Source organism: Etheostoma spectabile, chromosome 8 (genome assembly GCF_008692095.1).
Source record: "Etheostoma spectabile isolate EspeVRDwgs_2016 chromosome 8, UIUC_Espe_1.0, whole genome shotgun sequence".
NCBI lineage: Eukaryota > Metazoa > Chordata > Actinopteri > Perciformes > Percidae > Etheostoma > Etheostoma spectabile.
In genome coordinates, this window is record NC_045740.1 from 30911926 (window position 1) to 30924602 (window position 12677).

Sequence of the window (12677 nt, forward strand, 5' to 3'; positions counted from 1 at the left end):
CTCTCTCTCTCTCTCTCCCTCTCTCTCTCTCTCTCCCTCTCCTCCTCTCTCTTTCTCTCTCTCTCCTCCTCTCTCTCTCTCTCCCTCTCTCTCCCTCTCTCTCCATCTTTCTCTCGCTCTCTCTCTCATTCAAATTCAGAGGGGATTTATTGGCATTAAAGTTTAAATAACGTCAAAGCATCAGACAAAACACAATAAAACAGTTATTTAAAATGAACACTATATTTGGATGGATTTATATTAAATCATAAAGATCATATATTACATCTATATGTATGGCAAATGTAAAAACTTATATATATCAAGTAATATGAAAAATATTTTACAAATGTAAAGACACATACAAATTTAACATAAGATATAAATGTGTGCATCTACTCTCTCTCTCTCTCTCTCTCTCTCTCTCTCTCTCTCTCTCTCTCCATCTCTCTCTCTCGCCAGGGAAGTGGGCGTGGCCTTGGCGCCAGCAGTGACGTCAGCGGGAGCTGTTCAGAGTGGCGGTGCTGAAGAGACACCTCTCCCCCCGCTCGGTGAGCCAGCCAGTCGCTCGGTCGCTCCGCAGCCAGCAGCTGGATTTCCCCCCCCCCCTCAAAGATCGTCTGTCAGCGCTCGGCCACGGACCGGAACCCGGGTACAATCAGCCGCGTGTCCGCGGCCCCTGAAGCCCATGTGGACAGATTTCCAACAAGTAAGTGGCCTCTTTTCCGTCCATTTGTCTGTCTAGCGTGTCGGAAAGCAGCGGGGGGTTGGTGGTACTTTTACTGGGTTACACACGCTAATCAATCTGACGTGCTCCCTTCCCACTGGGATCATTTCACTTTTGGTTTGTGTAATAGGACAGATATGTATGATATATCTACATCCCTGCTTTCAGCACTGTGCATGTCCACTGAGGCAAGTCTCCCAGCCGCGCCTAAATCTTACCCTGTGCTGTGTCTGCCTGGGGTGAAACATTTGACTCATATTTGCATAATCAGATGCTCTCTCTCTCTCTCTCTCTCTCGCTCTCTCTCTCTCTGTACACACACACACACACACACACACACACACACATCCATCTCTAATACACACACACACTCTGAATGTCTGAGATGAGAACAGCAGTGCAACTGAATAAAAAACACACATATAAGGCATCCTCTACTAGCAACACTCATTCTCTCTCTCCCCCTCTCTTTCTTTCTCTCTCTCTCTCTCTCTCTCTTTCCCCCCATCTCTAATACACACTGAGTCACATGCACACACTGCATTCATTGCATGAGATTAGAACTGCAACTGAATGCAAGGAAAAACCCAAATATAAGACATACTGTGGAAATACTCCCCTCTCTCTTTCTCTCTTTCTTTCACTCTCTCTCTCTCTCTCTTTCGCTTACTCTCTTAATCGGTGATAGTTTTGTAGCTTCTGTTTCTGTGTCCCTCAGAGACACACACACACACACACACACACACACACACACACACACACACACACACACGCACTAGTTACACAGGGATGATTCACTGAACACCACTGTTCTAGATTTACTTCAAATTAAGTAAATTCTGTGGTTTCACAGTTGTGGTTTTTCCAGTTTACAACAGGAGACAGGGTGAGGAGAGAAGGTGAGGAGACTGGGACTGGGTGAGGAGACTGGGTGGAGACTGGGTGAGGAGACTGGGTGAGGAGACAGGGGGAAGAGACTGGGTGGAGACTGGGTGAGGAGACAGGGTGGAAACTGGGTGAGGAGACTGGGTGGAGACTGGGTGGGGAGACAGGGTGGAAACTGGGTGAGGAGACTGGGTGGAGACTGGGTGGGGAGACAGGGGGGAGACTGGGTGAGGAGACTGGGTGGAGACTGGGTGAGGAGACTGGGTGGAGACTGGGTGAGGTGACAGGGTGAGGAGACAGGGCGAGGAGACTGGGTGGAGACAGGGTGAGGGGACAGGGCGAGGAGACTGGGTGGAGACAGGGTGAGGGGACAGGGTGAGAGGACCGGGCGAGGAGACTGGGTGAGGAGACTGGGTGGAGACAGGGTGAGGGGACAGGGTGGAGACTGGGTGGAGACTAGGTGGAGACTGGGTGGAGACTGGGTGAGGAGACTGGGTGAGGGGACAGGGTGAGGAGACAGGGTGAGGGGACAGGGACCAGTTAGTGGACCGGCTGCTGCTGTTGTCCTGATCTACTGTGGACAGCGTCCCAGAGCCGGGGCATCTGTTGAGAGGTGTTTTCTGATTCCAGCGTACATCTCTTTCCTCTCTTGATTTTTTTGTTTCCTCACCTCTCCTTTCCCTCTTTGATTTCTTCATCTCCTCTATTTCATGTTTCCTCCTTGTCTCTCCTCATCTCTGTTCTCCCTTCTTGTTTCCTCCTTTCCTCTCTCACTCCTCCCTATTTCTTGTTGCATTATCTCCTCTCTAGTTTTCCCTTCTTGTGTAATCCTCTCTTCCCCTCTATTTGCCGTTTGTGTTTTCTCCTCTCCTCCCCTTTCCTCTCTCTGCCCTTCCCTTTCTTGCTTCCCTCTCTCGTCTCCCCTGTCTTGGCTGATGTGGTGAAAGGGAGTCAGGCTGTAAAACTGTCCTTCCTCCACATGCGTACATTAAAGGGAAGTGGCTGGCAATCACTTTTATTGGTAATAGAACATCAGTGTTTGAAGCCTTCCTTTTCCAATAAATATTCCTATTATATTTGAAAAAAAAATGTTGCAACATTTTTACATCAAATCATACCCTTGAGTGTATGAGTGTTCTTCTGGTTTTACATTTTTAGTCATAATTCTTCCTCCCTTCTTGTGATTTGTTCATAGGATGTCCCGAGGCTGGAAAGAATCCAGTGTTTGTGATGCTGAACTTTATGTATGAAGTCTTTTTGAACTTTCCACTCGGCTTTAACAGGATGCACACGGGCCATCTGGGTGCTCGCAGAGTGCAGCTCCAGCTCAATGTGCTCCCTGAAGTTAACTCATCTTGACATGTTGGCGCACAGGCAGATATGTGAAAGATGCCATTGCTAACACCGTCACAGGCTGCAGAAGTATACATTTAAATAAATATACTGTAGGAGGATGGAGAGCTGTTCTACTCAGCTTCTGTCTTCATATCTACAGTGAGTTTGTTTCCACTCCCTGTGGATTTAGATCTGGGCCTGTAGCCTAACTCTTCTCAGATTTACCCAATTATCTCCGTATTAGAGTAATCCTGTGCCTTTAGTAAAAACAACCATGTTTGCAGTTGTTTCTGGGAGTTATTCAGATGGATGTCAGCTTTTAGACCGGCCTTCCAAAGGAGTAGAGGCTTCACAATATGTTGACATCTTTAAACATAATCTTCAGACTTACAGTACCTTTTAAGTCTGCCTTGCTCAAACTCTTTTTATTTGGCATATCCATGTGCATTCATGAATATACAACTGTCACAGGAACAATGTCCTGTATGTGCCGGTTAATGTTTGGGTGGGTTTTTAAAGTGTTCGTTTTAGATCTCTAATTTCTCAAATTAAAGGCCTGATGTCTTTGGGAGCCAAGAACATTGATGCTCGATAGCTCAGAACAACCCAGGAGGCAGATACCCCCCCCCTCTCCCCCGGGTGTCCCGCAGACTGGGTTTCTGTCCACAACAGAGCAGGCAGGTGGTTGAGTGGAGCTGGCGGGTGGATAGGGCAGACAGGTGGGGGTCTTGTAGTCCAGTGACACCTGATAATGCAGGATCTGGTTTCTCTGCCTGTGTGCAGGTGGAGAGACCTCAGTAATACTTGTTGATTCTTAACTGTGTTCAGCACTGGATGCTGGATTATAAATGCTCAATTCAAAGTCTTTTTGTGTGTGATTTTGATTAGCCCCCTGAGGTAGTCTGGATCACTCTGGTCCACAGAAACCAGGACCTGCGAGCCAGCGAGCTAACGTGAATGTTACTGGGACGTTTTGGGGCCGATTTACACCGGTTGGAGCACATTACGCTTAACCATGTATTTAGCTAACATAATGTGGTTTAGTTACTGCATTGTGTAAACTGTTAACTTAATTTAATATTGCATGTGGTGTTTTCTTTACGGGGGTGCAAATCTTCCAGCAGAACAAGTTCCTTCCCAAGACTATTTTACATCTTAGTACGCACAAGACGAGACTTCTGTGATTGGTTTAAAGAGTTGCAACCGACCCAGAGTGTTTTCCTTTCCTAGCCATTAATGTATGTGTGGGGGGGCAGGCCTTACTCTGCACTGTAGGTCTGGCAACATGAGACTAGCCCTGAGGGTACTGACACCATTTGTGGTGACAGTTTGTATCCATTCACAAAGGGGTCATTCTCATTCTGCTATCCGTCTTCACAGGGAGGTCAGAGGTCACAGAACACTACACCAAAAGCAAGATGGATGTTTTTCATCAACAGGGCTTCTACCTGGGCCACTGATCATAAAGATGATTTATGGCCATTATCAACTACCTACTGCCCTCTTAGTAATAAGCAGATTTGGTGATTTTATGTCATACAGTAGACCCCCACGTTGTTGCAGTCAGTTGGAAACACTCTGATTAAGTTGATGATTTTATGGGAGGAGGCGTGGTGCTTTGAGCACATCGCTAACATCATCATGGTCACAGTGAAAATGCTAACATGCTAATGTTTAGCAGGTGTGATTTGAAATGTTGGCGTGATGATGTCGCTGGATGAAAAGTCAGGCTCAGTAATATAGGTCCAGTATAGAGATCGACCTCAGATCACAGTTATCCTTTTAATTCTCTTTCTAATTGGGTTGTTAATATGTACTGTAGTGAATGGCAATTTCTGTCAAATTAAAACATTTGTCCAAGAAAAAAGTGGCAGGAGTGCTTCTGCTATCCTTTTAACACCGGTGCTCATGGGAGGGAATAAACTACACGGAAACAAGGAAGAATTAGGACTAAGAAAGTCATTAAAAAACATGTCCGGGCACTCAAGGATTTTTACAAAAAGTGATTAAAGGCCTAAAACATTTGTCCATTGGCTGGGAGGACTCTTTGGGGACCTTGTACCCACATTCCCAAACCTCTGCTCCAGATCACGGATAATGAAGGCATGTCAAGCTCTGTACAGAGCACCCCACTACCACTGCTCTGCTTCTTCATCATGCTCATTTCCAACAGCGATATGAAAATGAGATTTTTCTTTAGACGTGTGCTGAGACGTCACACTCGAGTGCGTCTCTCTTATTCCCTCTCCCCTCCTCCACTAGGCGCTCTCGTATGGGCTTGAATAGAGTACATTGTCACAGCCACTGGCATCATGGGGGGGCTGGTTTTCCTGCTTAGATCCATGTTCAGACAGAGGCCTGATCCAAAGCAAAAAACACACAAAGGTAGCTCAGACTGCAGCAGACCCACCTCGAGCAGCAAGTGGTCTGCAGAGGAGAGGAGAGGGCTGAAGTGGACCGCCTGCTGAAGTGGAGGCCTGCTGTTTCTTACATCAGCCCCTGCAAAGCTTGAAGGATGTGTGATACCTGCGGCGTAATGTTAATTTAAAATGTGGCTGCAAAGACTGACTCACTAATTAAACAATCTTTTTATGATGATTTCACAAAAGGTTTCAAAAAGCATTTCGCTGATGCTAATAGGAGGTAATGTTGAAAAAAATCACACTGGCCAAAAAAACTTTGGGTTGGGTAGCCTACTGAAAACCAGCATCTACTGGACCGAGTGGCAACGCAGTACAGCTGAGCAATATGGAGAAAAACAAAATATCACAATATGTTGGACTTAGATGTCTTTATTGCACTTTGCTTTCACAAAATATTAACAACGTGAGTTTTTATAATCAATAGATAATCAACGATCATTCATGAGTAACGGGATATAATGATGAAGTGGGTAATTATTATTATTATTATAGTTATTGTAGGCCCAATTCAATATGTAACTTCATTTTATAAAATATATGTGTTAGCCAAGGGGATGCCTGCTCCATCTCTCTTTCAGTTAAGACCACTAAAACAACCACTAATATAATCCAAAAATTTTCCATATTACTGCCTATTGTTCTATTATTTAAATGGTTTTCTCTAACCAGGGGGAAAAGCTGTCAGTTTTCACACTAAAAGATGTATTACAGTGTTAGCTAGCTTCATATGGCAGCAATTTACTGTTCTGACAATTCTGTCAGGGGACATCTGTAAAATCCACAGATCCTGTCCATGTTAATTGCTATTTTTGTAGTTCATAATCATGGAGCAACGCGGCGTTCTTCTGGTGCAGTGTGACCTCGCCTGTAGAGCCGGCTCTGGCTCTTTGTTGAATCAAAGCTTTTTAGCAGAACAGTAGGCATGCACCCACACGCAAACACACGCCAAGACACACATGTGCATATGCAAGCTAACAATGTGTGCCGAGACGTCCTCTACTACGGATTGACAGTGAGAATCTGTTGCTATAGAATGCAACAGAATAGAATAATGTTTTTAATCTAAATATTAAAAGAAAGCACATTTCCTTATTCTTATTCACACATAATGACAAAGGTTCGGAGTACATAAGAGCCAGAAAGCCCTTCTGAACACAGGTGTAACTTCTTCCCACATGATTCCCAGGAGACACCTTATGGTGAGCTCGGTGGTTATGGTGGGATTTGCTGCCTGCCAAGCACATCACACATGGATTGGTGATGATGTCTGTCAGCCTCAGTGTGGAGCGGATCCGACATGCAGCCACTCACTGAAAGCCTTGGGGATTAGCTATTTTATAGGGAAGTCACCCTGATTCTTGACGTTTGTTACGATTGCCTACTTAAGGCCACATCTGCTCCGCAGGATGTTGTGTATGAACAGCAAAGAAACTCGTTTAATCAAAACGAAGGGCTCTTAAAGTCGCTTTGGTTAGGATAGAAGTTTTAAATAAAGCTGTACAAGTTACTGTTACAGCTGGGCAATGTGGAGAAAATGTGTTTTGACCAAATACCTTGACAGTGATATTGCGGCAATATTGTAGGGTTGACTATTGGTGCTTTCACAAATAATTTACACAATGAGATTTGTGATAATAACTAAGAGGATAAAGGCAAATAATAGAATAGTTTTACCAGTCTGGTGAGTTCAGAAAATAACATCACTTTACTGTAATGCAGCCTTTAAAACCAGGAAAAGACTACACTTATGATATCCACAATGTAAGATGATATCTAGCCTCATATGTAGCGACACAGTATTGATATATTTCCCAGCCCTAGTTACTGCTTTAGACATTTTATCTTGTATAGTCCCATAACAGCTGTTTTTTATGTTGTTAATGTTAAAGTTTTAATTGACAATTCCTTTGCTTTAGTCATTAATGTTGTTTTTACCAAGATATGTATGTACAAAACACATTTTGAGTGCTCTGTAGTGGACACACTATAACAGTCTTTTTTTCCCCAATGTGTTTTCAAGACCGACTGGAACCCTGAACTGTGTTTACCCCTGCAATAGTCTATATCCATGACGTTTGATTTCCGTGAATGCGCTGGTGCCACAGGAAATACCTCCGGATGCATGTGCATTTTGTAACCTCTGGTGGATTTCTGAGGACTATGGTTACCCCTGGTCCTCAGATCTCTGCAGGGTAAATCCAGACAGCTAGTAGACTATCTGTTCAATCTGAGGACTATGGTTACCTGGTCTCAGATCTCTGCAGGGTAAATCCAGACAGCTAGTAGACTATCTGTCCAATCTGAGGACTATGGTTACCTGGTCCTCAGATTCTGCAGGGTAAATCCAGACAGCTAGCTAGACTATCTGTCCAATCTGAGGACTATGGTTACCTGGTCCTCAGATCTGCAGGGTAAATCCAGACAGCTAGCTAGACTATCTGTCCAACTGAGGACTATGGTTACCTGGCCTCAGATCTCTGCAGGGTAAACAGACAGCTAGCTAGACTATCTGTCCAATCTGAGGACTAGGTACCTGGTCCTCAGATCTCTGCAGGGTAAATCCAGACAGCGCTAGCTATCTGTCCATCTGCGGAATATGGTTACCTGGTCCTCAGATCTCTGCAGGGTAAATCCAGACAGCTAGCTAGACTCTCTATCCAATCAGAGTTTTCTCTTGCACAACTAATTTCAAGAGGCTTCAGGTGGACCTTGGCGCTACCCATGACGATTCTGATTGGTTTAAAGAAATGCCAATAAACCAGAGTACGTCTTTTTCCCATCCCAGAATGCTGTGTGGACTAACCAGACCACACACCGCGGATCAGAGGAGACTACCTCTGCAACAACCAGTAGCCCTCGTTCCATCATGTTGCTTTTTCAAACAGTGATATGAAGCCAGCGCACTAATTTGTGGAATCGTCACGGGTCTTTAGAAAGCAGCAGAAACAGAGATACCAATGGGCTAAAGGAACATTGTAGTTCCTTAGAAAGTTGTGAAAGTTGTAAAAGTCCCAAAAACCTTTTGCTTGCTGTAATCATTCTTCATTCTGGCTCGCGAGAAAACCCTTCTTGATGTGAAAATGTATTTTACCGTACAGCTTTCTAGACACAAAATGTCAGTCTTTGTTCTCCCAAGAGAGAATTTTGCACAAAAAAGACTTTGAAAGATACCCACGTATCTGGGAAACAGACTACCGAAGCCTCATATTATCTGGAGATAAACCTGAAATGCAGTTTTGCACAGGACCGGCCCTCGCCACTTACATAGACAGTTGCTGTGAACCTTTTGTTTAGAGACTAGCTTAATTCTAACCCAGACCATGATCTTATTTCTCACCTTACGCATGTATGTCTGGTGGCTCGAGTTAACCCTCACCTACCAGTTGCCATTTCACAGCGTTAAACTGAATGGTCATATTTTGTAAGATATTAAACAAAACCATTGTGTTCATGTTTTTTCCGATAGATAAGAAATAGGAAACCATTGAGGGACACCAATACAACTAAAACTGCCTTGCCTTGATCTAGAAATAACTCAACCCACCATCTTCTAAATGGGAATAAGAAGGACCTCAGGGTTAGGGGCACCCACCCTAAACCAGAAGAGGCTGTGTTTAACAGGCAGTATGTATATGTAAATATAGATATATACATGTACATGGACTATATGATTACAGCATGTGAGTACTTTATCTCTAATTAGACCCTGGGAAGCTGATTAGAGACCAAACTATAAATCAACATTCACTTACCAATCCCTCCTCCACCCTCTTCACTCTCCTTCTCTCTTTCATTTCCACTCAGGCTATATGGTCCTTCATCCTTTTGTGTGTCCTTTTACCTCCACCACTCATGTGTGTCTGCCATCCTCCCCTCGTCTCTGCATCCTCCATGTTTCTAACTTGTTCCCTACATTAACCCATGCTGCCATGCTGACACATGAACCTGCGGGCATGGCTGCATGTGTATCTCCAGAAAGACATTATGAAAGACAAATACATCTCCTTCACAAACTCAGAGTGCCGTATCAAGGGAGTCAAGCCCATTAAATCAGTTTTATTTATTCAGCCCAGAATCTTAACCCTCTGTTTCTCTCAGCGTCTCAAGTATACCACCAAATCCTCTGATTGGTCTCCACTGCCCTGCATGTTGCCGATGAGCCCTCTCACACTCAGTAGTATAACAATCCTGGTGTTACTGCCTGAAGATCCATGTCTCACCTGAACAATCTCTCTTGGGACTTCGCCGTCTGTGGCTTATTTTTTCAGAAAATAAACATGGCAGGGGTCAGCTGACATCCAAGATGACAGTGGGTGGTAGCTGCTAAACAACTGTCAAAATGTAATGATGTCAAAATCACACTGAGCCGTATGTGTGAAAACTCAAAGCAGTCTGGACAGCTCGAGTCTGAAAAGTACACATTTAGTAAATCTCTGTCTAAAACTTTACATAAACGTCAGCCAAATGTATCTAATACAATCTTATCTTAATACAATAATACCATATTATTACACTTTAATTATGCTAGGTGTTAGGGTTGCTGTGACATTGAGCATATAGGTTCACTGTGATCGAAGAACTTTATATATTGAAAGTTACTCCGTCTACCATTGGATGGATGGTGAAGTCTCCCCAGTCACATGATGTGGGGGGGTGAGGGGCATACAGCTCAACAGTGACCGCTCACTTTTTGAATGTCTCTGGTTCCGGAAGTTATTTTCCCCACTCCATTTTTCCATTGAAGTTTCATTAAATGATCACATAAAGAGCTTTAAGGCTGGAACCAAGCCTATCTTGAACAGAAAACCTTGGATTCGGCGCAAAAAACATTTTGAAAACTGAAAATGAGGCTAGGGTAAAAGACTGTGTACAGAATCGATACAGACTTTAGCGGGTGAGGTAAACATTTCCATGGAAACATAGCACGCGCCACCAATTAGAGTTGTTTTTCCATCATTTATGAAGATAGTTCTTGATTGATTTCATACAGACTTGTGGGTTCTACAGGGACTTACACCTTTAACAATCTCTCAGCCCGTGGTCTGTCTACCTCGGATGGTTTAGACATTAGGACCAATGATCAAATTGAGAAGATGAATGGGATTTCTGTTAAAGTTACTACAAGTAACATTCTCTAGTTACCTGCATCACCCTTGGATTCAGCTGCCTGTCTGGTTTCCTCAAGTTGTTAACATAAAGTACCACCCTGTTAAATAAAGGTTTTAATAATAAGGACAAGATCATTCACTTTACCACACACACACATGCACAACCAATGATGGTATTGTACACTATCTTTGCTGCACCACAGTCAAAAATATTTTTTTCTTCTCAACATACACAGAAGTCTGGATCTCAGTGGCGGTAGAAAGCAGACAACATAGCCAGGGTCAACTGTGTGCTGCAGGGACTTAGTTTGTACACAGACACAACACACACTAGATACACACTGATGCATAGGGCAGATTATATGTCGCTATGAGAGTCATGAGAATATGGGTCATTTCATGCATCATATATAGTGGCACACATTAAACACACACACACACACACACACACAGTCTCTCCTCTGTAGCCGTTGTTATAAATCTTTCTATTGTTTTCATTTGAAATCCAACTGAGGTGAGCAGAAGTGGAGTGAGTCCATCAGTTGAACTGGTGTCCTTCCAGTCCTGCTCACTGCGAATGTTGTGTCCTTCCACGTCTTCCCCACACTAGACCCCGCCATGCTGTTGTTGAACATCCTCAACAATCCAATATATTACAAGGGAGTCATGCAGCAAACTACTTTTTAATGTTTGATTCTACTGATTTCAGACTGCTAGAGGGCGAAGTCTTAAATCTAAAAACACAACAGTTTTCCCCTCTGATTTATTGTTGAGAAGAGACGGAGACACTCCACTGCAGCCAGCTTTTATGGACAACATCCAAAAAGCCTTTTCCACGCTCATAGAGGATGCATGTTCCATAAATCAACAGGGACTCTTGTTCACTACTGATGGAAGATGTCCAAAGTCTACTGATATAACCAAAGACCGAGGCATTATCAAAATACAAGATAGGTCAATGTGATTAATGGAAAAAGCTCTTGTACCAAAATCTTCTGACATTTTAAAATGCATTTCTCCCAGCTGTTACAGTCTATGCTGAGAACTACAAATCACAATAGAGTCAACAACCAGACTATATTGAATGTCAACTCGTGCATTCTGTTAAGAGACTATACTGGGTCAGAAAAGAGGGAAGGTAGTATTAAGATTTATATATTTTTTGTTTCCCTTTTTAATATTTAATTTACACCTGATGAAATAATTTAATATTTAAAAAATGTTTTTCACATGTGCCACGGGTCATACATGTGTCAAAAGGTACCATGAGTTACTTGTTTCATCAAAAGAATCAATTAATAAACTAATAGTGATTGAGTTATTTATAGCAAAGAGTGCTTCATGTTTGGAAATTTTGTATTTTACCTCTACATATTGGTATAATGGGGTAAAGATAAAGAATGCAACATATCCTCACTCCCATCACGTAAAACAGGGACGCTTGGTCAGGTGCCTTTGGCGTTGCTATTGATGCTAAAAGTCTCTTTTAGTGTCAGATCTAACACGCTTTATCCAAACGCACTGGGTCGGGACAATTGGCTTCCCCTTTGGGACAGTTGGGTTTAGGAGAAGAAGAACGGGACAGTTGGGTGAATGTAAACGTACGATGACTAGTTTTACATTGTGTTTTCTATTCAGCTGTGTTCCATAACATGAAATGGAAATGTTGAGCTTGGATCCAAGTAACTCACTGTGTAAATACACAGCTGTCCAACTGAACTGACTTATTTAAAGAGACTTTGTATGTAATCTTCAACCACTGGCTTTGGTAAGTGTTCAGCTTTGCTTTTTGCTAATGTTAACTGAATGGCCCAAGATTCCAGCATTACTGTAACATGTTTACATTGGGGTTGGAAGAAGAATGGATCCTGTTTGTAATCCATATGAGATTGGCCAAAGAATATTTACTTATCTTATTATATTCATGTTGGTGAAATATGTGCATCTCACTCCAGCTATGTTTAGAGTGGACAGCTGTGCAGTGGATAGTGAGTGCGTGTGTTTGGGGGATGAAGAGGGGGTTGGTTGCCTGCCTGCCTGCCTGCCTGCTGCTGTTGGCAGGTCAGTGTGAACATGGAGGGATTATGTTTCCACCGCTGGTCTTGTCTTTACCTCTGCTGAGAGGACGCAGAGAGCAGGATTTGGGTTTGGTTGAGTTAATCTTCCAGTCTGAGGTTTATATTTGGAAGGTAGGTGTGTGTGTGTGTGTGTGTGTGTGTG

General features: G+C 43.3%; 1 protein-coding gene across 1 annotated transcript in view; it reads left to right on the plus strand.

Moving 5' to 3' along the window:
* The first annotated feature begins 489 nt into the window (after positions 1–489).
* Positions 490–12677, plus strand: part of LOC116693391 (sphingomyelin phosphodiesterase 3-like) — a 96394-nt gene continuing 84206 nt past the window's right edge. Inside the window, exon 1 of the mRNA XM_032522333.1 lies at positions 490–688. The gene's annotated coding sequence lies outside the window, so the exon portion shown is untranslated. The remainder of the gene's footprint in view (positions 689–12677) is intronic.